The sequence below is a fragment of the Chiloscyllium punctatum genome, chromosome 33 (genome assembly GCF_047496795.1).
Source record: "Chiloscyllium punctatum isolate Juve2018m chromosome 33, sChiPun1.3, whole genome shotgun sequence".
Classification (NCBI taxonomy): Eukaryota; Metazoa; Chordata; class Chondrichthyes; order Orectolobiformes; family Hemiscylliidae; genus Chiloscyllium; species Chiloscyllium punctatum.
In genome coordinates, this window is record NC_092771.1 from 49437763 (window position 1) to 49463287 (window position 25525).

The 25525-nt window shown below is 45.4% G+C and overlaps 1 long non-coding RNA gene across 1 annotated transcript in view; it reads left to right on the top strand.

Moving 5' to 3' along the window:
• The first annotated feature begins 1488 nt into the window (after window positions 1-1488).
• LOC140458544 (uncharacterized) overlaps window positions 1489-25525 on the top strand; it is a 29739-nt gene continuing 5702 nt past the window's right edge. The window contains exons 1-5 of the long non-coding RNA XR_011953512.1: window positions 1489-1548; window positions 4334-4419; window positions 6979-7086; window positions 10205-10313; window positions 15373-15479. This is a non-coding gene — a long non-coding RNA (uncharacterized lncRNA). The remainder of the gene's footprint in view (window positions 1549-4333; window positions 4420-6978; window positions 7087-10204; window positions 10314-15372; window positions 15480-25525) is intronic.

The following is a 25525-nucleotide window of genomic DNA, read 5'->3' on the forward strand; positions in this document are numbered from 1 at the left end:
TACCCACTCACGTAACTGATCTGTATCCCTGTGCAGACTTAGTGGCCTCAACACACATTGCTCTACCTCATCTTTGTATCAAATGTGAACTCGGACACCGTACACTTGGTCCTCAACTCCAAAACATTTGTGTAAATTGCAAACAGTTGTAGTGTCAACACTAATGCAAACACCCGTTTATCCCCATTCTTTATTTTTTGTTGGTTAACCGATACTGTATCAATGATAATTACCCATAATGCCATGCATCTTTACCTTATACAGCAGCCTTTTCTGTGGCAACTTATCGAATGCCTTCTGGAAATCCAGGTACACCACATCCACCGAGTCCACCTTGTCCAACGCACTCGTCGTATCCTCAAATAATTTCAGTAAATGCGTTAAACTTGACCTGCCTTTCATAAATCCATGCTTTGTCTGCTCAATGACACAATTTCTACCCAGATATCTCACCACTACTTCCTTGAAAGATTCAAGCATTTTCTCCCCTACAGAAGTTAAGCTAACTGGTCCTTTTTGAAAAATAGTGGCACCACATTTGCAGCTTCCAGTCTGTCAAAACCATCCCACAATCCAACGAATTTTAGTGAATTATCACGAGCTCTATTTGTTATTTCAAAAAAGACTTAAAAGGATGTTGTTAGGGTTGGAGGGTTTGAGCTGCAGGGTGAGGCATAAAAGGCTGGGGCTGTTTTCCCTGGAGTGCGATAGTCTGAGTGGTGATGTTATGGAGGTTTATACAATCATGAGGGGCATGAACAGGGTAAATGAACAAGGTGTTTTCCCTGGAGTGGTGGTGTCCAGATGTAGAGGGCATTGATTTCGGGTGAACGGATAAAATTTCAAAGGGGCCTAAAGGACAACTCTTTCAGGCAGTGGGTGGGATGAGCTGCCAGAGGAAGTGGTGAAGGCTAGTACAATTAAAACATGTTAAAGGCATCTAAATAGACACATGATCTGATTAGGAATCATTTACAGGGATATGGGCCAAGTGCTGGCAAATGGGAATAGATTAGGTTTAGATCCCTGGTTGGCATGGATGAGTTAGACCGAAGGGTCTGTGTCGGTGCTATACATCTCTATGACTGTGGGATCATAACAGCTTATACTGCTCTGCTTTATCTCTGGGCTCCCTCATGACCACTTTGTCAATATCTAGCTTCCTCAGTCTCGAACAGTGGGTGTATATTTGGTCTGTTTAGTATTTTACTATTACTTTTACAGACATTTTTGTAAGTTGATTTTTTACTGCCGCCCAGCCCCTGACCATGTGCTGCTTATTAATTTTTTTCTGGAAAATCTTTGACAGTCATGAATTCTTTTTTACCAATTAGCAAGTGTATTTTCCTTCCATTTCTAACTATCAAATTCTGCACCATTTTCATTCCCTGGAATCCGTTTTGCACTCCCTGAAACATCAACTGTGTTTCTCCTTCCACAGAAACCAGTGATTAATGCCAAAGCCCTGTTGTCTGTGGAGAGGGTGGTGTTTGACTTTCTTGTACAGCTGCAGTTTTTGTGGTGAAGGTGCTCCCACAATGTGGTTAGGTAAGAGACATTGCAGAGTATTCATTACAACAACAGTGATGATTTGAAGATAATGTCCAAATCAAGAACAGTTTGTAGTTTTATTAATCTGCTTATAATTTCACAAAAATATTATTGGGAACTTGAGACATAAGGCCAGAGAAGGATGATATTAGGTCAGGTGACCAAAACCAATGCCAAATAAGCAGGTTTTGAGAAATGTCTTAAAGGGGGAATGCAGACTTGTGTGGTTTTAGCTGCGAATTTCAGACCTTGTTGGTTTGGCAACTGTAAAAGCAGCCACACAGGTGAAGTAATGAATTAACAGGTCATTTGGAGTCTTGAACAGAATGGGTTGTCGAGGTCTCAAAGGGTGTGCGATGCAGCGAGCTAAGGATGATCACAATCAGGAATTAAATCAAGAGTGAGAATTTTAAATTGAGGGATGTGGGCTGGATGCTGGCAGGTGAGACTAGATTGGGTTGGGATATCTGGTCGGCATGGGCAGGTTGGATTGAAGGGTCTGTTTCGATGCTGTACATGTCTGTGGCTCTGTTGTTGATTATGAATAGCAGCCTTTTGATGAATCAACAAGTTTTGGTAGAGGGAGTACTTGGGCAGCGGAGATTTAGTTTTTCTTGAGATTACAGGGAGGTTGAATGTGGGAAGCCGGCCAGGAGTATGTTTGGATAATGAAGTCTGGAGATAACACAAGATGGATGAGAGTATATGAGCTGAGACAAGGGTGGAATCAGCTAGAACTAGTGGTCTTGGATTGGGACTGGGCTGTCACCCTCACCTCGCCTCTGGGATTCAGCTGGTTGTCAGGTTGTGAATCAGGGCGGTAACACAATCGGGAACTGACTGGCCCTGGTGGAGTCTAAAATGAGTGTCACTCAGCTGGCTGTTGCTGAGCAGCTGCTGCTTCGTAGCCCTGTTGATGACATCTTCCATCACTTTTTACTGCTGATCGAGTGTGGAGACTGAAAGAGGGAAATTGGCTGGGTTGGATTGCTCTGTGTTTTTGTGTTGAACATCCCTGGGCAATGTTCCACATTGTCGGTAGATGCCAGTGCTGGAGCGGTACTTGGCTTGGTGGGTGGCAAGTTCTGGAGCACAAGCCATCAGTTTTATTGCCAGAATGTTGGCAGAGCCCAAAGACTTTGCACTACTTAACCGTTTCTTGATGTTATTCAAACTGAATCGAACTGGCTTAAAACTCGCATCTGTGATGTTGGAAACCACTGGAGAAGGCTAAGATGGATCATCCCACTTTGCACTTCTGGCTGAAGATTGCAGCAAATGCTGTTGTCTTATCTGGTGCATGGGTGTGTGAGACCCCTCCATCAGTAAGGGTGGGGATATCTGTGATACTTCCTCCAGTGAGTTGTTTAATTGTACATCACTGTTCACAACTGGGTGTGGCAGAATTGCAGAGCTCCAATCGGTTCCATTGGATGTAGGATCACTTAGCTCTGTTGCTTGCTGCTGATGCTGTTTGAAATGCAGATGGTCATGTTTGATAGCTTCACCAGGTTGGAACATCATTTTTAAGTCTGCCTGGTGCTGCTCATGGCATGCCCTCCTTTCCTGTCCATTGTGATGGGTGAGATCAGGATTTACAAACCCATGAGATTACAGATTGTGCTGGAGTACAGTTCTGCTGCTGTTGATGTCCCACAGTGCCTCAGATATATCCAGTCTGAGATCCTACATCTCTTCAAAGTCTGTCCCAATTAGAACGGTGAAAGTGTCACTCAACGCAATGGAGGTTCTTTTCAACTTTAAGCCAAGACTTGTGTCTCCAAAAGGAATGTGTGATGGTCGCTCGTACCGATACTGTCATGGCCAGATGTATCTGCAGCTAATCAATTCATAACAATGAGATCACGTATGTTTTACACACTTGTTGGTTCCCTCACCACCCGCTGCAGACTCAGTTGAGCAGCTATATCCTTTAGGACCTGGCCAGCTCAGTCAGTAAATCTGTTGCAGAGCTAGTCTTGATTGTGGACATTGAAATCCTGTACCCAGAGTACGTTTGACACCATTTTATTGCCTCAGTGCTTCCTCCAAATCTTGTTCAACATGAAGGAGAAGTGATTCATCAGCCGAGGGAGGACGGGACGTGGTAATCAGCAGGAGCCATGAGACTTCCTGGTCTCTGGAGGCAATGCTGAGTACTCCCAGGGGAAATCCTCCCTGTCTGTACACTGCTATGTCACCACCTCTGACGGGTCTGTCCTGCCAGTGGGACGGGACATATCCAGAGATTTCAGGAGAAAGTGAAGACTGCAGATGTTGGAGATTAGAGACAAGAGTCTGGTGCTGGAAAAGCACAGCAGGTCAGGGTGATGAAGAGCTTAGGCTCGAAACATCGATTCTCCTTCTCCTCGGATGCTGCCTCACCTGTTGTGCTTTTCCATCACCACAATCTCAATAGCATGGGATGGTGATGGTGGTGTCTGGTCATTGTCTGTAAGGGTTGATTTCATGAGTGTGAGTATGTCAGGCTGTTCCTTGATTGGTCTGTGAGACAGCTCTGCACATTTTGGCCCCAAAATCCAGATGTTAGTGAGGAGGACATTGCACCATCGAGAGGGCTGATTCTAAGGTTGTATTTCCTAATGCCTCCTTAAATGCCGAGTGGTCCATCCAGTTTCATTCCTTTGTTGAAACTTTGCAGTGATTAATACAGTGAGTAGCTGGCTGGGTCACTGTCAGGTTGGCAGGATTTTTTTCGCCATTGACAATGGTTTCATGGAGATCAGGAGATTCCTAATTCCAGTTATTTTTTTCTTGGCAGATGGTGGAATCTGAATTCAAGATGGGATTCGAACCAGGACTTCAGTCGTTTGTTTTAATATTATGGATAAAAGTTAAATACATTGGGTTTGTTCACTCGCTTGAAATATTACTTACCCAGGTTTTGTTTCTTTGTAAAACACTGTCCATCATCCTGTCTCCTCCATCCTTCTCTCCAACAACAAGAGTTTTGAGCGCATGGAGTTTCTCTGTCACTAAGACTGAGATAATCCGATCTGTAGCTTCCCTCCCTCCCACTAGCCCGCCGAGCCAAACTGCCTCACGTGGTGTTCCCGGTTTTGTCCTAAACTTACATCTTCCTCCAGTCTCTTGTCCAGCCTTATCAGAGCTCACTTTCACCCTTTACACTAATTTCACTAAACTGTAGACTTTCCAACTCTCTTTCCTCCCCCTCCTCATCAGTCCCCCTCACCGATTCACAGACATTGTTCCTGTTCTGTCTTTTCTGGTTATGTCCTTCTCTCCCAAAATCCTGCTCCATCTCCACTCTCCCTTTCCTTTCTGAATTCCTTGCATTTGGTGTCCTTGGTCCCTTCCGTATCTCACGTACATACTGCCAGGAGGTGACATTGTACAAAAGCACTGTGTTAGGTTTCACATGTACACTGATGATGCCCAGCTCTCCCTCCCCATCATCCCTCTCCATTACTCCACTGTTACTCAGATATCAAACTGCTTACCACATTCCCACTACTCGATTAGGTGCCGTTTCCTCCAATGAAACATTGTAGTGGGTAAACCCATTGCCTCACAAATTCCTTTCCCTAACTGCTGAGCGTCTCCCTCTCGCTGGGAACTATGCAGCAGAACTACACTCTTCACAGTATTGCAGTTATATCTGACGTGAAGCTGACTTTCTGATCAGACATCCACAATCTCAAACACCAGGAATTCTAATCTCTCAAACGTTGCTTGTCTCCTCCTCACCCCAGCTCAATTGCTACTGAAACCCCTTACCCGCATCTGTGTTGCCTTAAACTTGACGAATCCGAAACAGAACCCTTGATTCTGTGACTGACTCAGAATCTGCTTTCAAACTCCCCCCTCAGTACTTGCCTTCAGACACATCAGAATTTATTCTGTCAAACCCCTTAAGAATCTGGTGGTGCGGTCTGATTGTAGCTGGTGGAAATGACAGAGGATGATGTGTTGTATCTGGGTGGAACGTAAGGACTTAGGGGTGTGTTCTATCCTTGTTGAAGTTGGAGGTGTGGGTTTCAAAGGCAGAGGTGCAGGAAGTGGAGGAGATATAGTGGATTGTATTGACCACATGGGAGGGGACATTGCAGTCCTTGAAATATGGGGCCATTTGGTATGTTCTGGCCTTACTGGAACACTGCAGTAAGCATGAGACAGAGATGTTGACCAGGTAACAGGCTCGTGTGTTAAAGTGGCAGGCAGCTGGAAGGTCGGGGTCTGTTTTTGCAGCAGAACGTAGATCATCAGTCGCCATTTCCGCCACCTCCACTGAAATTCTGCCAGACACAGGTTCCTGTCCCCTCCATTAACAGCTATGCACCCTCCCAGCCAGAACGTAATCCACTCCTTTGTCTTTCCAAATGTTCTGGTCTCTCTTTGGGTTCTGTCCCTGCCTATTATTTACTCTTTAACCCCCATCTCTGCAGTACAAAGATCTGCAGATTAGTTGAATTGGCCAAGCTAAATTTCCCATAATGCTCAGGGATGTATAGGTTAGGTGCATTATTCATGATAAATATACAGTAATAGGGTAGGGGAATGGGTCTGGGTGGGATACCCTTCGGAGGGACGCTGTGGACCTTTTGGGCCGAATGGCCTGTTTCCACACTGTCAGGATTCTAATTTTCCCAGCTCCCATCGGTTCTGAGGAAGGGCCACTGGACAAATTTCTGTTCCCAGATGCTGCCAGACCTGCTGAGCTTTCCCAGCACCTTCTGCTTGTTGTTCCTGATTGACACCATCCATACACCTTCTGGGTTTGATTCAGACAGGGGGAGGATCCCACCACTGACCTCACAATGGGGTCCAGCTGATTGGTGGAAGCTTCAGACCAATAAGAAAAGGTGGTGGGACAAGTGGAACCAGCTGGTCATCCAAACAATGGGAGTGAATAAGGGGCGCGGCCAGTGGGATGACACATCACCAGTAACTCTGCCTGTGCAGTGCCACGTGACTCGGCCTTTGGTGAATGTGGGAGACGCAAACAGGGAAGGGGAGAGTGGCCTCGGAGGCAGGGAGATAATGAGTCACTTTAGACTGGGAAGTTTTAGTTACACTCTGTGCGGTTCGTAAGTCTGAATTAGAAACTCTTAATCCTGCGTTTGCAGCAGATGGGAAAATGGCTGCGGCCCTCAGGCGATGATAAGTCCTGGGATATGGCCGCCATCTTTATTAGGGGCAAGGTACAGTGAGGCACATGTGCATGTCCCCTTCATGGGGTGGGGGTGATGGGGTGGGGGGGTGGGGGTGGGGGTGGGGGTGGGGGGGTGGGGGTGGGGGTGGGGGGGTGTGGGTGGGGGTGGGGGGGTGGGGGCTGTGCAACTTGATGAAAAGCATTTACACATCAAGCACATACTTTTTTCTTGGTATGTCTTTATATTCTTCCTGCACTGACTGTGAGTTTTGTTTTGTGAATTCATTTCATAGGATATTAAACCAGAATAATTGAGGCTGGGATCTCAAAAGCAAGTTTTTACAGTCAATGGAGTCATCAGGATCTGAATATCATTGGCACTTAACTGTGGAAGGAGAAAGGTTTGTCTGATCTGTTTGTGGGAAAATATCTCCAATATTTTTGTTAAGCAGAAAGATGTACAAATTCGTGGTTTGATCACCCTTTGGGTGTGTGCTGTTCTGGGCCCTGCAGCTGAGGAAGGAGATATTGGCCTGAGAGGGAGCACAGATTTATCCAAATTACACCTCGTCTCTTTCTCAGAACTCTCAAGATTTAGACCCAATCACCCACTTCATGATGTTAACCTGTAAACTTCATATTTTCAATTACCTGCAAACTTCCCATTAAAAGTCCTTTTGGACTCAAATTCAGTACCTTTTCAGGTGGAATGTTCCAGCTTCTGACAACTGTCCATTCATCCAGAAACTGCTGAGGTCCATGTTGACTCTGGGGTTACAAAGGGCTGAATTGAAAGATGAGATGCTGTCCCTGAGCTCCCATTGAGATGCATTGGAACAGTACAGGAGGCTGAGGGCAGTGTAGGTGTGAGCAGACAATGAAAATGACAGGGCTGTACTGTGAGGGCTGCTTGGCTCAATGAGAGTGTTCTGGAGTTGGGTGTAAACAGACTGATGTGAGACAGGGAGAAGGTGAAGCTGAAACTCCGTTTTAGTTCAGGCCGTTCAGAAATTCACAGTCCCAATGGGAACAGTCAGTTTTTAAGTGATACCTGCAGAGTATTTGTTAATAGTTTTTAAAGTATTTTTCCTGAGGGCAGTTGAGAGTTACCCACATTGCTGTGGGTCTGGAGTCACATGTAGGCCAGACCAGGTGAGGATGACCGTTTCCTTCCCTACAGGACATTAGTGAACCAGATGGGTTTTCTAACAATCGACAATAGTTTCATGGTCATCATTCGCCTTTTCATTCTAGATTGTATTGAATTCCGATGCTGCCATCCGCCATATTGGGATTCTAACCCTAATCCTCGGAACACTGCACATGTAACTCATCTGGCAGGAATACCATTAAGCCATTGCCTCCCTTTTTAGCAATGATTAAAAGAAAGTTCCATCATTCTACGTGTACAATGTGAGATAAAATACTGCAACGTCCATGTGTCAGCCTCTCCAAAAGGTCAATCAACAGAAATTTGTTTGGGGGCGAAATATTTCACTTTTCATTTTGGGGGGGGGGGGGGGGTTAATTAAACAAAAATGAATCCAAATAAAAATCTTATGCCACGGTCATGTAATTTCTGAAGCCGGAGGGGGATTACAGAGACGGGGAGGGTTGTGGGGCCAGAGAGGGATTGTTGTCCAAATATCACTGTGGTGTACATGGACTGCAGCATTTCAGGGAGGTGGGTAACCACCACTTTCTCCAAGACAAGTAAAGGTGGCCAATAAATACTGGTCTGGGCAGCAAAGGCAACCCCCAGGGAATAAAACCAAGCAGTGACCTCTCTGAGCTGACTGGCTGTGAAGTTAAAAACCTCTCTGGAAATGGAGTGGGCAGAGAAGAGAAACAGAGACATTTCACAGCTGCCCTCAGAGAGACCTCACCCTTGGAAGTACTCAGAGCCGGGGATCAGCTCAGTGAGTTTCAGTCTCTTCAAATATCAATCTTAGTCGGTTTTATTTTATTAAATCTACAATACTGAGTCAGGTGAGGATTTCTTTTAAATGTCTTACGGTCTCTTGATTAAATGTTTAAGATATGAACCATAAGCATTAGGTTATTCTCGGGCAGTATTTTTCGAGCAGTAAAACTCTGCCTTTGTCTTGGTCTGTAGATTGTTAAGGCGGAGAGATGGCCTGTTGTAGAGTGGTGTGCTGTTCCTGTCGGGTGTGGGAGATTAGGGAGAGTTTCAATGATCCTGATGATTATGTCTGCAGCAAGTGTGATTGTAAATCCTGTTGGATCGCATGGATTGGTGGAGGAGTGATTAAAGACAGTGAGGAATTGACAGGAGCCGGGGGGGTGATAGGTGGCAGTCTCAGGATTGCTGGATACTGCAGATACAGTCAGGTAGGTGGGTTATCTCCAGGAAAGCTAGGAGGGGTAGGCAGGTACTGCAGGAGTCTCCTGTGGCTATCCCCATCTCAGACAAGTATACTGTTTTGAAAAATGTAGGTGGTAATAGACTTTCAGGGGAATGTAGCACTGGCAGCCAAGTTACTTGGTACTGAGACTGGCTTCTAACATAATGTGAGGTATATCCAGTTCCACACAATCGATGGTGATAGGAGACTCTCTAGTCAGGGACACAGTCCCCCATTTCTGCAGCTGACAGTGAGACATCAGAATGGGGTGGTGCTGCCCTGGTGCCAGTGTCAAGGATGTCTCACAAAGGGAGCAGAATATTCTCAAAAGGGAAACTAACCAGTGGGAGGACATTGTACATTGGTACCAATGGCATAGGAAGGGGAAAGCATGGGGTCCTGACGAGCAGGGAGATTTGCTAGTGCTACTGGGGAGGCATTAAACCAGTGAGGGAGTCGGGGTAATCCTAAAGGGATAGTGAGAAAAGAGGTGAGTCTGAGGCTGGTACTGTTCACCAGTCAGACTGTCAAGGCAGGCAAGAGCAAGTCACAGAATGAGGTGTGACGGACAAGTTGCACTGCATTTATTTCATCGCAAGAGACCTGACAGGTCAGGCAGGTGGGCTCAGGGTATGGTTTTGAACATGGCCCTGGGATATTACAGCAATTACAGAGGCATCACTCACGGATGGATAGGACCAGCAGCTTTATGTTCCAGGATATAGATGCTATAGCAAGGATAGAAAGGGGGCAACAGAGCAGGGAGAGGGGTGTTTTTGATTAGGGATAACATTATGGCTGGGCTTCGGGAGGATATTCCTGGGAGTACCTCCAGGCAAGTTATTTGTGTGGTACTGAGAAATAAGAAAAGGATGACCATCTTACTGGGATTGTATTATAGACTCTCTCCCAATAGTCAGCAGAGAATTGAGACACAATTTTACCAGGAGACCTCCATTATCTGTAAGAATAATATGGATGCAATGATAAGTGGTTTTAACTTTACCAACATGGCCTATGAGTGCTGTAGTGTTAAGGGCTTGGATGGAAAGGTATTTGTTCAGTGTGTACGAGAACATTTCAGATTCAGTTTGTAGGATGTACCTACTAGAGAAGGAACAAAACCTGACCTGTTTTCTTTATTCGTTCACAGGATGAGGCTGTCACTGGCTCGGCCAGCATTTATTGCTGTGTTTACCCAGAGGGCAGTTAAGAGTCAACCACGTTGCTATAGATCTGGAGTCACTTGCAGACCAGACCAGGTAAGGATGGCATTTTCCTTCCCTAAAGGTCGTGAGTGAACCACATTGGTTTTTCCAACAATTGACAATGGATTCCTTGTCGTCACTAGATTATTTTTTTCCAGATATTTATTGAATTCACGTTCCAAAATCTGCCGTGATGGGATTCAAACCCAGGACCCCAGAACGTTATCTGGGTCTCTGGATTAACTGTCTAGCGATAATTTCACTCCGTCATCACTGCCTCTTAGGAAATGAGGCAGGGTGAGTGAGTGAGGTATCAGTGGGCCAGCACATAAGCACCAAAGATCCCTCAGTATTGCGGCTCAGTGGTTAGCGCTGCTTCCTCAGCACCAAGGACCTGGGTTTGATTCCAGCCTCGGGTGATTGCCTGTGTTCACGTTGGCACATTCTCCCCAGTGTTTGTGAGGGTTTCCTTCGGGTGTTCCAGTTTCCTCCCACAGTCCAAAGATGTGTAGATTAGTTGGATGAACCATGTTAAATTTCCCATAGTGTCCAGATGCAGTATATGAGGTTTTGGGATGTGCAGGCAAATCTCTGCCTCATGTGAAAAGATCCTTTTGTGGTCTTGGACAGAGGTCAGAGGGAGGTGTGGCCGCACGTTTTACATTTCCCATGGCGGCAAGGGAGGGTCAAGAGTGTGGAGCATGCGTTGATGGGAGGGTGTGGACCAAACATGGGAGGTGCAGAGGGAATGGTCTCTGCGGAACATAGACAGGGTTGGGGGAGGGAAATATGTCTCTGCTGGTGGGGTCTGACTTTAGGTAGCAGAAATAACAGAGGTTAATGTGCTGTATCTGGAGATTAGTGGGGTGGAAGGTGAAGACCGCAGGGTTTTATTCTTTATTGTGGCTGGAGGGGTGGGGTAAAGGCAGAGGTGCGGGAAGTGGAGGGTATGTGTTGGAGGGCATTGTTGATCAAGTCAGAGGAAAATTAGGGTCCTTGAAGTAGGCCTTTCTGGGATGTCCTGGAATAGGATCCAAAGAGATTAAACAAATATATCACAGACAAAAGATTAACTGGACCAGGGAATAGGACCCCTTAAAGGTCAACAAGGCTGTCTATGGAACCACAGGGGGTGCGAACGATATGCAAATATTTCAAGTCATTTTTACTGGAGAAGTATATGGAAGCTCAAGAGTTTGGAGAAATAAACAGTGATAACTTGAAAAGTGTCCATGTTACAAAGGAGGTGAGACTGGATGTCTTAAATCGCATCAAGGTGGATAAAGCCCTGGAACCTGATCAGGTGTGCCCTGGAACCTGATCAGGTGTATCCTGGAACTTTCTGGAAATCAAGGGAACTGATTGTTGGGCCTCTCCTGAGGTATTTGTATTGTTGATAGCGACAGATGAGGTGCCATTATTTTAAAAAGGTGGTAAGGAGAGGCCATGGAACAAGAAAACAGTGAGCCTGAAGTCAGTGGCAGGCAAGTTGTTGGAAGGGATTCTGAGGGACAGGATATCCATCTATTTGGAAAGTTAAGGAATGACAGGGAGAGTCAATGTGGCTTTGTACATGCACAATTGTGTCTCACTAACTTGAGTGAGTGTTTTGAAGTGACAAAGAAAAATGATTAAACCAGGCTGTGAACGTTGTTTATATGGACATTCAGCAAGGTTCCACAAAGCAGACTGGTTCGCAGGGTTAGATAACATGGAATGCAGGGAGAGCAAGCCATTACAAAACTGCCTTGAAGGTAGGAGACAGAGGATGATGATGGAGAGTTGCTTTGCGGACTGGAGGCCTGTGAGCAGCAGTGTGCTGCAAGAATGGATATTGGGCCCTTAAATAAATGACTTGGATGTGAATATATGAGGTATGGTCAGTAGGTTTATAGAAGACACCAAAATTGGAGGTGTAGTGGACAGTGAAGAAGGTTAGTTCAGAATACAAACAGGATCTTGATCAGATGAGCGATTGGAGCAAGGAATGTCAGACGGAGTTCAATTTAGATAAATGTGAGCTGTTGTATTTTGGAAAGGCAAATAAGGGCAGGACTTATACAATTAATGGTAAAGTCCTGGGGAACATTGCTGAACAGAGACCTTGGAGTGCAGGTTCATAGTTCCTTGAAAGTAGAGTCACAGGTAGGGGAGTGAATGCAGCATTTGGTACACTCCCCGTTATTGGTCAATGCATTGAATGCGCCTGTTGTGACGTCATATTGTGGCTGGACAGGGCACTGATTAAGGCCCTTCTGGAATTCTGTTTTCAGTTCCAATCTCCCTGTGCTTGGAATAATGTTGAGAAACTTGAAAGGGTTCAGACAACATTTGCAAGGATTTTGCCAGGGTTGGATGGTTTGAGCTATTGGGAAAGGCTGAATAGGCTGGGACTATTTTCCCTGGAGATTTGGAGGCTGAGAGGTGGTCTTATAAAATTATGAAGGGCATGGATAAGATGAGCAGTCAGGGACTTTCTCCCAAGTTCAGTGGGGACAGGCTTAAGGTGAGAGGGAAAAGATTTAAAAGGGATCTAACGGGCATCTTGTTCATGTTGAGGGCATTGCAAGTATGGAATGATCTGCCAGAGGAAGGGGTGGAGGCTAGTACAATTGCAGCATTTAAAAGGCATCTGATTGGGTACATGAAGAGGAAGGATTTAGAGGGAATAAGGGTGAACCGCTGGCAAATGGGACTCCATTAACACTCTCCGTTATTGGTCAATGCATTGAATACAGAAGCTGGGATGCCATATTGTGGCTGGACAGGACATTGATTAAGCCACTTCTGGAATTCTTTTTTCAGTTTGAATTACTCTGTTCTGGGAAGGATGTTGTGAAACTTGAAAAAGTTTGGACAAGATTTCCAAAAACGTTGCCAGGATTGGAGGATTTGGGCTACAGGGAGAGGCTGAATAGGCTGGGGTTATTTTCTCTGGAGAGTCAAAGACTGAGAGGTGACTTCATGGAGATTTATAAAATCACGAGGGGTGTGGATAAGGTGAGCAGCCGGGGTCCTATTTCCTCAGGTTAGGTGGGTCCAAAACTAGAGCACCTGGGTTTAAATTGAGAGGGCAAAGATTTAAAAGGGATCTAAGTGGCAACGTTTTCAAGCTGAGTGTGGTGTGTGTATGGGAGGGACTACCAGATGAAGTAGTGGAGGCTGATAAAATCACAACATTTAAAAGGCTTCCAATAGGAAGGGTTTTGATGGATACAGGCCAATAGATGGTAAATGGGAATCCATCAGTTTAGGATTCCTCTTTGGTACGGGCGAATTGGACCTGCCATTACACACTACCTATGGTTTCTTTGATCTTAATAAATTAAGATGCATTCCTCTATTTTGTGGAGAGCTAGCTGAAGCACAGATAATTATCCTTGGAGCTGAGAAGGTGAAGCAGTGATTTCGATCGGGTGCAGATTTGGTTCCAAGGTCTTGAATTTGCAGAGAGAGAGAGGAATTGTTAACACTGTCACAATTTTTAGTAACTACTTTCTTGTAATTGGCAAATAATACAAGGTGTAAATGTGAACACTATTTTACTCAGTAGGTTCTGAACATCTGGAACAGTCTGAACGACAGAGATTCAACAGATATTCTGAAACAGACTTATAATTTTACTTTTTAAGGAAAGATTTCGGGGGGCTATGGGCAAATGGGAGGGGACTTGGGACAGATTTGCAGCATCTCCAGGGGGAGTGAGTCCAGCCCCAATGGGCTGAATAGCCCCCAGGCCCTGTGCTCTGTGATACTGCCCCATTCACTGTGAATGATGAAGCTCATCCCAGGGCAGAGAGAGGGATTAGCCCTCCACTCTCATCACAATGAGGCCTGGCTGATTGACGGCAGCTCCAGACCAATGGGAGGAGAATCTGTGTGGTCCTGCAGCCAATGGGATTGAATGAGGCGTGTGGCCAGCAAGACAACACCTGTCCATGAGCTGTGCAGGTGCAATGTCACTATTTGGGGTTGGGAGAGACAGCAGAGACTGGGACAGAGGCTGTAGGACCTGAATTACAAACTCCCAGTAAATTAAAACCTGAAGAACTGCGGGAGATATAAATCAGAAACAACAACCAGGAGGTTCTGGAAAAGCTCAGCAGGTCTGGCAGCATCTGTGAAGAGAAATCAGAGTTGGTTGAAGATCTGCTGTCGCTTCCACAGAACAGATGTTACTGAGGAAAATAAAGTCAGTTTATATGCAGAAGAAAGTGTTGGGGGGGATGATAAAAGGAGTAAAGGATAGGTGGGGATAGAGTGAGAAGAACAGTTGGATAAAGGATAACCATCTGGATAGGGGAGGGTGACTAGCTGTTAATGGAGACTGTTAGTGGCTAACCATAGGTAGTGTGTAATGGCAGGCTGTGAGAACAAGGCCTGGTGTGTGGGGTAGGGGGGCTACGACATGAGGTTGTTAACCTATGGTGAGCCACTAACTGTCTCCATTGTAAGCTGTTCCCCACCTACATCACTCCACGATTGGAGCTGCCGAGAACACAAACCTTTGGAATATCTTCCCTAACTCCCCCTCTCCGCCTTAAAGATGTATCTAAAAATCGTTCTCTTTAATCAACGTTTCCATCATTCGTGAAGCATTTTAGGAGATTTGTCAATGTGAAAGGCTCCATACAATGCAGGTAGTTGTTGTTATTGTCTGACATCAGGAGAAACAGGGCTGAGTCCTCTCTCTCTCTTATACCTGATTAACAGCAGCAAAAGCAGGAAGCACTGAGCATGCTCCAGTCCACAATGGGCCTCGGATTATTGATGTCAGCACAGGACCAATAAGAGTGGGGGAACGGTGGTCCTTCAACGAATCGGAGTGAATGAGGGGCGGGACAATACTCAACCACGTGATAAACATCATGGACAGCACACTGTTGTTATGACCAAGGCATTGGAAATGTGTGAAGGTGAAGGGCAGGGGAAAGGAAAGACATATTGACCAGGAAGAGAAGGAAACTTTCATGGTATGGGATGTGAGGTTTTACAGAACTTAGTGCACATTGTAAAGCACAAATTTCAAAATCCAAATTCTGCACCATTTTCCATCCCTCTAATGCAATTTTGCACTCCCTGAAATATCAACTGTGTGTTTCTCCCTCCACAGATACCAGTGATCAGTGCCAAAGCCCCATTGCCTGTGGAGAAGGTGATGTTTGACTTTATCGTATAGCTGCAATTTGTGTGGTGAAGGTGCTCCCACAATGTGGTTGGGTAAGAGCTGTTATAGATTATTCACTCAGCGACAGTGAAGAGTTGACATTGTGTGCAAATCAACAGCAGTTTGTTTTTATTTATCATGTTTATAATTCCACAGAAATACTATTGAGAACTTCAGACATAAGGCCACAGCTGGGGATTTTAGGTCAGGTGATCAAAAGAATTGCCAAATAAGCAGGTTTTCAGGAATACCTGAAAGGAGGAAAGCAGGTTTGAGGGGGTTAGGATGGGAATTCCAGACCATGTTGCCTTGGGAACAGTAGAAAGAGCCAGACAGGTGAAGCAATGAATAAACTCATCGTTGAGAGTCTGAAAGAAAATGAGTTGTCGGGGTCTCACAGGTTGTGTGGTTCAGGGAGACAGGGATGTTCACAGCCAGGAATTACATCAAGGGTGAGAATTTTAAATTGCTTGTTAATAGGAGCCTTTTGATGGATCAACAAGTTTTGGTACAAGTGAGCACTTAAGAAGTAGGGTTTTAGATACTCTTGAGATTGCATGGAAGTTGAATGTGGGAGGCTGGCCAGGACTGTGTTTGGATCATGAAGTCTGGAGATAACACAGGGATGGACGAGTATTTCAGTAAATGGGCTGAGACTAGGGTGGAGTTGGGTGATGTCACTGATGGAGGAATAGTGCTTTTGGAGTTGGGCTGCTCCTCCTCCTCATCACCCCCCCTCCCCAATTCACAGATATTGTTCCTTGTTCTACCTGTCTCTCTTTTCTGGTTATGTCCTTCTCTCCCATTCTGCTACAAACTAATATTTGACCCCACCATTGTTGGAAAAACCTACTCCATCCCGACTCTCCCTTTCCTTTCTGAATTCCTTGTATTTGGTGTCCCTTGAGGATCTCTCCTTGGTCCCTCCTGTTTCTCACCTACATACTGCCAGGAGGTGACATTGTCCAAAATTTTGTTAGGTTTCACATGTACACTGACACTGCCCAGATCTCCCTCCCCATCATCCCTCTCCATTACTCAGTTATCAAACTGCTCATCACGGACCCACTACGCAATTGGCTGCAATTTCCTGCAATGGAACATTGCAATGGTTCAATCCATTGCCTTCAGTGGCTATTACAAATACATTTCCCTTACTGCTAAGCTCCTCCCTCTCCCCGAGAACTGTCTGAGGCAGAACCACACTCTTCACAATATTGCTCTCATATCTGACCCCAAGGTGACCTTTTGATCAGGCATCTACACAATCACAAACAGCCAGGAATTCCAATCTCTTAAAATGTTGCTTGTCTCCACCTCACCCCAGCTCCATTGCTACTGAAACCCCTGACCCGTGTCGATGTTGCCTTAAACTTGACGAATCCAAAACAGAACCCGTGATTCCGTGACTGACCCAGAATCTGGTTCCAGACTCCCTCATGATGGGAAACATCCTCTCAGTATTTACCCTGTCAAACTCCTTAAGAATCCTACATGTTACAATGAGATCCCCTCTCATTCTTCCCAAATCCAGTGAGTAGAGTCCCAACTTCTTCAGTCTTTTAAAAAATAATCCCTGCGAACCAGGTTCATCCCAGTCAATCTTCTGTGAAATGCCTCTGATGGAATTACGTATTTCCTTAAAGGGACCAAACCTTCTGTCATTACTCCAGATGTGGTCTCACTTGCACTTTATAAAGTTCCTCTCAGGTATGTACTCCAAACAACTCCCTTTAAACTTGCACAGATGTTGTTGGAAATGCTCAGCAGGTCATGCAACATCTGTGAAGAAAAATCAAAGTTTTGGGTCTGGTCACCCTCCCTCATATGTTAACTCTAATTTATTTTCACAGATGCTGCTAGACCTGCTGAGTTTTGCCAGAAACTCCTGTTTCTCTTCCTGGTTTACAGCATCTTCAGTTGTTTCGGTTTTAATATCCTTTAAACTTGCCATCTCTCTTCTAGAATTTGTCATTTCCACCTTGGAAAAAAGATTCACATTTGTTTGGTCTCCGTAACCCTGGGAAAAAAGAAACCATGACTAGTCACCCTAACATTGCTCCTCATCATTTTATAAAGTTCGATAAAGCCACCTAAAGTGTCCAGTGCTGCAGGGAAATAGACTCAGCCTATTCAGCCTCTCGCTATGATTCAAATGTTCCAATACTGGCAACACCCGAGTAAAACCATTCTGAACTCTTGCAAGTTTCCCAACATCTTTCCTGTAACAGGGAGACTGGAATTGAAAGCAGTCTGGGGATTCCAAAGGTGGCCAAGCCAATAAACTGTACAACCGAAACATGATGTCCCACCCCTACTCTCAATGCACTGCCCAATAACAGCTAGCATACTAAACACCACCTTCACCGACCTGTCTACCTTCAACCGCACTTTCAAGGAACTATCAACCCATACTGCAGACGACAAGTAACATAAATTCGACTGGGACAACACTACCATTATAGGCCAAGCCAAACAGAGAACAGCCAGGGAATTCCTAGAGGCATGGCACTCATCCACAGACTCGATCAACAAACACATCGACCTGCACCCAATATACCGGCCACTACAGCGGACAGCTCGAACTGACAACCGGAAGCAGCAGAGACAGGCCACCATAAATGCCGGAGGAAACAACACAGAAGCGCTTCACAGGAGGCTCCCAAGCACTGAGGATGTCACCAAGACAGGGGACAAAACGTTTGCAAGATAAATTCCCAGCTCAGCGAACAGAACCACAACAACGAGCACCCGAGCTACAAATCTTCTCCCCAACTTTTCTGATCTCTTTAAAGTTTAAGAACATCCATCTGATAGGAAGGATAACAGAATTCTATGGAATATTGATTCGGCAACTTTTGCAATGTCCTGTACAGCTGCAATATGACCTCCCAACCCCTATACTCAATGCTTTGACCAATAAAGACAAGCAGACCAACAGCCGCCTTCACGATCCTATCTACTTGCTACTCTACTGTCAAGGAACTATGAACCTGCACTCCAAGGACTCTTTGTTCAGCAGCACTCCCCAGGAACTTACTATTAACTGTATAAGTCCTGCTAAAGTTTGCTTTTCCAAAATGCAGCAGCTCGCATTTTTCTAAACTGAACACCTCAGCACATCTCCCATCTGATCCAGATCCTCTTGTACTCTGAGGGAATCTTTTTCACTGTCTCTCATTTTGGTGTCATCTGCAAACTTACTTACAATACCTCTTATGTTCACATCCAAATCATGGATATAAATGGCGGTAAGTAGTGGATCCAGCACCGATCCTTGTGAGACTCCACTGGTCACAGGCCTCCAGCCTGAAAAGCACCCTCTGCCTTCTACCTTTGGGCCAGTTCTGTACTCCATGTGATCTAACCTTGCTGACCAGTCTCCCATGAGGAACCTTATCAAACACATTATTGAAGTCCATGTAGATCATGTCCATGTAGATCATGTCCATTCTCTGACCTCAGCAATCCTCTTTGTTACTTCTTCAAAAAAACTGAGTCAAATTCATGTGATATGATTTCCCATGCACAAAGCTGTTATTAGTATCCAGGATTTAACTCTGTACATTGGGGTCTGCGTTGCCCAGTTATAGGTGTTAATATTCTGGATGAAGTTCAAGTACACCAGCATTTTGTTAGTGAGTCTGTATTGAGTCTTGTTAATGTCACCAACACAGGTGAGTTCCTTTTGAAAGGCAGTCTCCGTATCCCTTGCCCACCAGGAAATAGTGTAAGTGTCCTTACCTCTGGACGAGGAGGATAAGGCTCAGAGTTGAGTGACACCATCTTTGAAGAGTCTGATTAGTAAACCTGCCCAAGCCACCAGGCCATACTGTCTCCCAGCTGTCCCTGCCTGAGCCTCCAAACAGAACCTGACTGTAGTTTCTCTCCTGTCAGACTCACCCATTGCTCAGTTTGTCCAGGATCCCCTCCTGCTGCTGCACTGATCCTGTCCCTCACTGACCTGTCCATCCCCCAGTATCCTCCACATTCATTCATTGTTTACAATCTCGTTATCCCAGTCCTCCCGCCCCGCCCCCTCCGGTCGATAGAGATGGCTCAGTGGTTAGCACTGCTGCCTCACAGCCCCAGGTACCCGGGTTCGATTCCGGCCACGGGCGACTGTCTGTGTGGAGTTTGCGCATTCTGCCCGTGTCTGAGCGGGTTTCCTTCGTGTGCTCCGGTTTTCTCCCACGATCCAAAGATGTGCAGGCCAGGTGAATTGGCAATTCTAAATTGCCCATAGTATTAGTTAGGGGGAATGGGTCTGTGTAAGTTACTGTTTGGAGGGTCAGTGTGGACTTGTTTGGCTGAAGGGCCTGTTTCCATAATGTAGGGATTCTGATATATTGGGCAGTAGCTGCTGTCAATCACCCGGACTCCTGTATGATCAGGAGCACGTGCTGTAGGAGGGGAGACAAGTGCACGAGCACAGTGCTGGCCAATTGTGGGACTGTGTGCAGCATAGGTCAGTGCCTGGGAAGGAGGCTATGGGTGTGAGGGATTAATCTGTCATTAGCAGCTTCATCCCTCTGGGAGCAGGACCCAGAGGAATGGCCCTTCTCTTGCTCCCCTGACATGTGATCAGACTATCAGTGGGGCAGCGTTTTGCAGAAAGTTATCAGAACTCTTTTGTGAAGATTCAGGGTTGTTATGGAAAGGGACAAGGATGGGCCTGCAATTAGAATTCTAATTTGTCTCATTTTAGTCAGATGGGTCTTGGCCAGAGTGTGCAGGAAGCAGTGTATGCAGGATGGTTCTCATCAGGAGCTAGGAAACTGAATTCGAAGAGAGAGTGTGAGAGAACTGGGTGTGAAGGAAAGGAGTGGGGGGATTGGTTTGGATTTCAGTTCACAAAAGAGAGAAATTGTGAGACTGAGGTTTAAAGCTTTGGGGCAACAAGGAAACTACAGTTTAATACAACAATTGTCTTATGAATTTCCATCCTGTATTAACAGTGGTAACTTGTGTGCTCTGTTGTATGGTACTGAAAGGGTAGATTTGCGGATGAGAAATTCAAATTGAACTTCATGTTCGGATTTGATAGTTACTTGATCCGAGCCGATCTGAATATCATTGGCCTTTTCATCTGGAAGGAAAGGTGTGCATTCTGTCTGTGGGCGAATATTTCAAATCTGTGTGACTGCAAAAGTACTGAGACCATAAGATCATAAGATATAGGAGCGGAAGTAAGGCCATTCAGCCCATCGAGTCCACTCCGCCATTCAATCATGGCTGCTGGGCACTTCAACTCCACTTACCCGCATTCTCCCCGTAGCCCTTAATTCCCCGAGACAACAAGAATCTATCAATCTCTGCCTTGAAGACATTTAGCGTCCCGGCCTCCACTGCACTCTGCGGCAATGAATTCCACAGGCCCACAACTCTCTAGCTAAAGAAATGTCTCCACATTTCTGTTCTGAATTTACCCCTCTAATTCTAAGGCTGTGTCCACGGGTCCTAGTCTCCTCACCTAACGGAAACAATTTCCGAGCGTCCACCCTTTCCAAGCCATGTATTATCTTGTACGTCTCTATTAGATCTCCCCTTAATCTTCTAAACTCCAATGAATACAATCCCAAGATCCTCAGCCATTCCTCATATGTTAGACCTACCATTCCAGGGATCATCCGTGTGAATCTCCGCTGGAACGTTCCAGTGCCAGTATGTCCTTCCTGAGGTGTGGGGACTAAACCTGGACACAGTACTCCAAATGAGGCCTAACCAGATCTTTATATAGTCTCAGTAGCACAATGGTGTTTTTATATTCCAACCCTCTTGAGATAAGTGACAACATCGCATTCGCTTTCTTAATCACAGACTCAACTTGCATGTTGACCTTTAGAGAATCCTCGACTAGCACTCCCAGATCCCTTTGTACTTTGACTTTACGAATTTTCTCACCATTTAGAAAATAGTCTGTGCTTTTATTCTTTTTGCCAAAGTGCAAGACCTTGCAATTGTTCACGTTGAATTCCATCAGCCATTTCATGGACCACTCTCCCAAACTGTCTAGATCCTTCTGCAGCCTCCCCACTTCCTCAGTACTACCTGCCTGTCCACCTATCTTCGTATCATTGGCAAACTTCGCTAGAATGCCCCCAGTCCCTTCATCTAGATCATTAATATATAGTTCGAACAGCTGTGGCTCTAACACTGAACCCTGCGGGACACCGCTCGTCACCGGCTGCCATTCTGAAAAAGAACCTTTTATCCCAACTCTCTGCCTTCTGTCAGACAGCCAATCCTCAATCCATACCAGGAGCTCACCTCGAACACCATGGGCCCTCACCTTGATCAGCAGCCTCCTGTGTGGCACCTTATCAAAGGCCTTTTGGAAGTCTAGATAGACCACATCCACTGGGTTTCCCTGGTCTAACCTGCTTGTCACCTCTTCAAAGAATACCAACAGGTTTGTCAGACATGACCTCCCCTTAGTAAATCCATGTTGACTTGTTCTAATCAGACTCTGCTCTTCTAAGAATTTAGAAACCTCATCCTTAATGATGGATTCTAGAATTTTACCAACAACTGAGGTTAGGCTAATTGGCCTATAATTTTCCATCTTTTGTCTTGATCCTTTCTTGAACAATGGGGTTACAACCACGATCTTCCAATTATCCGGGACTTTCCGTGACTCCAGTGACTCTTGAAAGATCTCAACCAATGCCTCCGCTATTTCCTCAGCCACCTCTCTCAGAACTCTAGGATGTATCCCATTGGGGCCAGGAGATTTATCAATTTTAAGACTTTTTAACTTTTCTAGCACAATCTCTTTTGTAATGACAACCATACTCAACTCAGCCCCCTGACTCCCTTTAATTGTTGGGATATTACTCATGTCTTCCACTGTGAAAACTGACGCAAAGTACTTGTTAAGTTCTCCTGCTATTTCCTTATCTCCCATCACTAGGCTTCCAGCATCAGTTTCAAGTGGCCCAATGTCTACTTTTGTCTGTCGTTTGTTTCTTATGTATTGAAAGAAACTTTTATTGTCGTTTCTAATATTACTGGCTAGCCTACCTTCATATTTGATCCTCTCCTTTCTTATTACTCTTTGTTATCCTCTGTTTGTTCTTGTAGCCTTCCCAATCGCCCGATTTCCCACTGCTCTTGGCCACTTTATAGGATCTCTCTTTTTCTTTAATACATTTCCTGACTTCCGTTATCAGCCATGGCTGTCTAATCCCTCCCTGGATAATCTTTCTTTTCTTGGGGATGAACCTCTGTACAGTGTCCTTAATTATACCCACAAACTCCTGCCATTTTTGCCCTACTGTCTTCCCTGCAAGCCTCTGCTTCCAGTCTATTTTTGTCAGTTCCTCTCTCATGCCCTCATAATTACCTTTATTTAACTGTAGCACCATTACATCCGATTTTGCCTTCTCTCTTTCAAACTCCAGACTGAACTCTACCATATTATGATCGCTGCTTCCTAAGGGTTCCCTTACTTTAAGATCTTTTATCAAGTCTGGTTCATTGCAAAGCACTAGGTCCAGAATAGCCTGCTCCCTTGTGGGCTCCATGACAAGCTGTTCCAAACAGCCATCCTGTAAGCATTCCTTGAATTCCCTTTCTTTGGATCCACTGGCAACATTATTTACCCAGTCCACCTGCATATTGAAGTCTCCCATGATCACCGTGACCTTGCCTTTCTGGCATGCCTCCTCTATTTCCCGGTACATGTTGCGTGCCTGCTCCTGACCACTGTTAGGAGGTCTGTACACAACTCCAATTATGGTTTTTTTGCCTTTGCGGTTCCTCAATTCCACCCACACAGACTCCACATCATCTGACGCTATGTCATTCAGTGCCATAGATTTAATATTGTTTTTAACTAACAAGGCAACCCCACCCTCTCTGCCGACCTCCCAGTCTTTTTGATAGGTTGAAAATCCTTGGAGGTTTAACTGCCAGTCCTGACCCCCCTGTAACCAAGTCTCTGTCATGCCTACCACATCATAATCATTCACTATGATCTGTGCCATTAGTTCATCTGCTTTGTTATGAATGCTACGCGCATTCAGGTAAAGTGCCTTAATGCTAACTTTCTTATCATTAGCGATATTGGAAGTCATATGATGTCCTAAGTTATCCTTGCTTTTTTCTGCAGTCCCAGTCTGCCTCAATTTTAAATCCGTCTGGACACATGCTATCCTGCTGCTTATCTTTCCATTTAACGCCATACTCCCTGTCGCTTTCACTTTCCCTTCCCCCCCAACTCAGAAGTTTAAAGTCCTACTGACCACCCTATTTATCCTCTTCGCTAGGACATTGGTGCCTGATCGGTTCCGGTGGAGACCGTCCCAACGGTACAGATCCTCCCCTGTTCCAAAACTGATGCCAATGCCCCATGAAGTGGAATCCCTCTTTCCCACACTAATCCCTTAGCCACGTGTTTACTTGCCTAATTTTCTTGTCCCTATGCCAACTGGCACGTGGCTCGGGCAGTAATCCGGAGATTATGACCCTTTAGGACCTGTGCTTCAATTTCCTGCCTAGTGCCTCATAACCCCCAAACAGGTCCTCCACCCTAGTCTTGCCTATGTTGTTAGTACCAACGTGGATCACAACAACTGTATCCTCCCCCTCCTGCTCCAATATCCTTCCAAGCCGGTCAGAGATGTCCCGCACCCTGGCACCGGGCAGGCAACACATCATGTGAGACTCCCGATCCGGCTTGCAAAGGATACTATCTGTCCCCCTAATTATAGAATCCCCTATAACCACTACATGTCTATTAACTCCCCCCTCTTGAATGGCCTTCTGCACCATGGTGCTTTGGTCAGTTGGCTCATCCTGTCCAGAGCCCTTTTCCTCATCCGATCAGGGAGCAAGAATCTCGTACCTGTTGGACAAGGTCAAGGGCTGAGGCTCCTGCACTCCTGAACTCGGGTTCCCCTTACCTGCCTCACTTACAGTCACACTCTGATGAGCCTGATCACGAGCTGAATGTGAATTACTTAATCTCCCAGGTGTGACTGCCTCCTGAAACAAAGCGTCCATGTAACTCTCCCCCTCCCGGATATGCCGCAGTGTTTGAAGCTCAGATTCCAGATCATCCACTCTGATCCGGAGTTCTTCCAGCAACCAACACTTGCTGCAGATGCGGTCACTGCCATTCACAATGGGATCAGCCAGCTCCCACATCATACAGCTACAGCACATCACATGCCCAGCCATCTCTGCTTAGTTAATTAATTACATAGTTACTTTATACAAGTTTGAGTTAGAATACTTTCTGCAATAGTCGTTTCCTAAAGAATTAATATATATATTCACACACAAAAACAAAGTAAATTTTTAACCAGTCACTGGTAAAGAAATAGAAAATCCTTACCTTAAAAAAAAAAAGCCAGTGTAGTTAAGGAGGTTAGAGGAGGAGGAGGGTGGGTGGGAGATACTACAGTTGTAGAATCTCGGGTTTAGCCGCCTTCCTGATTTATATACTCACTGCTGCTCCCACTCACACAGCCAAGTCCATGTCAGCGTGGTGAGTGTGGAGAGAGATTTCATTTGTTTCTGAAAGTCTGAAAAATCATGGCACATTTCCCAGGAACAATTAAGCCACATCTTTGGTTTGTAGAAGGACAAGTCTTTAATTAACCATGCAACCAGAAAGACACAAGGATACCTGCACCATGGGGAACACTATGAAAACGGGATTGTTGTAAAGGAGTTCATTCTCGATCATGGATTGTAATCCATTGGCATTGTCCCGTCGGTTCCAGCACCGCGGGGAAATACTGGAAATTTGAGGAATGTAATGTAGGTTTCAGTTATTAAACTGTAAAATGTGCAGAACAATTTACAAGGATGTTGCCAGGGCTCAGGGGCCTGAGTTATAGGGAGAGGTTGGATCCGTGAGGATTTTATGTTTAGAGCAGAGGAAACAGAGGGGGTTCTTTTCTAGAAGTGTATAAGACCATGAGAGGCATGGATAAGGTGAATGCACTCAGTCTTTTTCCCAGGAACTCAAGGATTGGACGGCTTGATTGGATCAGTTTAAGGTTAGAGGAGAAAGAATAAAAGGGAAGCTGAGGGGCAACTGTTTTACACAGAGGGTGGTGTGTATATGGAAGGAGCTGCCAGTGGAAGT